Raw genomic sequence first — 1685 nt, forward strand, 5'->3', positions numbered from 1 at the left:
GGTGCTTGAATTCAGCCCAGACCCGTGGGGGAGCGGGTCTTGCCGCACGATCCGATGCGCCGCGGAAATTGTCGGGCAGTGCCCGGCGGAGCTAAAGGCGCCCGGAGGATGCAATAACCCCTGCACCGTGTTCAAGACGGATGAGTATTGCTGCAACTCTGGGAGCTGCCAGCCGACGGACTATTCTAAGTTCTTCAAGAACCTCTGCCCCGACGCTTATAGTTATCCCAAGGATGATCAGACGAGCACCTTCACTTGCCCCGCCGGCGGCAACTATAGAGTCACCTTCTGCCCTAACTGATTCCGGACGTCCAGACGATAACCCGGTGTGGCCACACTGTGGTGCATCTTAATCGTTATCTGGACGTACACTCAGGGCACCTAATAGTTTTCCCTAAATAAGTGCCCATGCATGTTTTATGGGCTATCATCCACTATCATCATGATAGTTTCATGAAACATATATAGTTTATTATTTATAATAAGGATACCTTAAATGCTTTTCTCAGCGAGTGTTATAGGAAGAATGATTTAAGAGCCTTTTGTCATTATAAGGACATGCTTGGAATAAAATGGTGTATTAGGATTATTGATGAGGGAAGGAAATTTAAAGAAATAAACTTATATATTTTTCATAATAATTATTGCATGCATGCGACGTACGTCCTTTTATTTCTTAAGACATGATAAACGCTTGAATCCAAAATTTTAGATTTTTCCTTTTATTTTCAACTAATATGTTTTGCATTAGAGCACTGTGCACACATTTTTCTTTATGAATTTATTTATTTCTCTCTAGAGAGATCAACATAAATTCTTGAAGTGTTTCGTTCACAGTACATAAAAGATTAAGCCAGAACTGCTCCCATATAAAGTGCGAGATATTGTAATGTAGCAGACATATTTGCTGTTTCGGCTATCACAATAGCGTATTTCATTGCCCCTTCTTCTTGGAAAGTACTCACTACCTATGCCACAGAATATACTTTTTGACCAATATGTCACACTCTGTCATCTTCAAAGAAATTGGTAAGATAACATGTGATAGAAGATTAGAGAAAAGCTGTAGGAAGAGAGCAATTCAATTAGCTATAGAAGACTCCAACGCATTCTAGAGAATATTAGCAGGAAAAGCTTCATTGAGAACTCAAAAATAACTTACTTAAAAAAGATCTACTGCTATCCATGTTTATAAGAGAATGGTGAAAAGAACTATCTTAAAACTAGACTATTCTATTGTAATCTAGAAAATTTCCTTCAACTTGGAAGGGATAATAAATAGAAGCCCCTCCCCCTCATTTGGAACCGTTCAAAGTTCTCAAACATTCAAGTGTTGTAATCGCTCTTTCTTAGTGAAATATTTCTTCGATTTGTAATAGCCTTCATAGATTCAAATGCATTTACTTTCCTCACACTCGAACTTGATTTTTACATCTAAAACATCTTTTTCTATGCATGAGAAGGTTGAAATAGTCAACTAAATGCATATGTAAATTTCCACAAAAAAAAAAAAATTATTGGGATCACTTTTTGTTTTTCTTTATTATTATTTTATTTTATTTTGTTCATGTTTTAATTTGAAATATAATATTTTTTATTATTTGATTAAAATATGGTGTTTTCAAAAGCACTCAAGACTAAGAAGTTGTTTGAATGTTTATTAATTTATTTTCAAAAATAAAAAA

Source organism: Phalaenopsis equestris, unplaced genomic scaffold, assembly GCF_001263595.1.
Source record: "Phalaenopsis equestris unplaced genomic scaffold, ASM126359v1 Scaffold000002, whole genome shotgun sequence".
Taxonomy (NCBI): domain Eukaryota; kingdom Viridiplantae; phylum Streptophyta; class Magnoliopsida; order Asparagales; family Orchidaceae; genus Phalaenopsis; species Phalaenopsis equestris.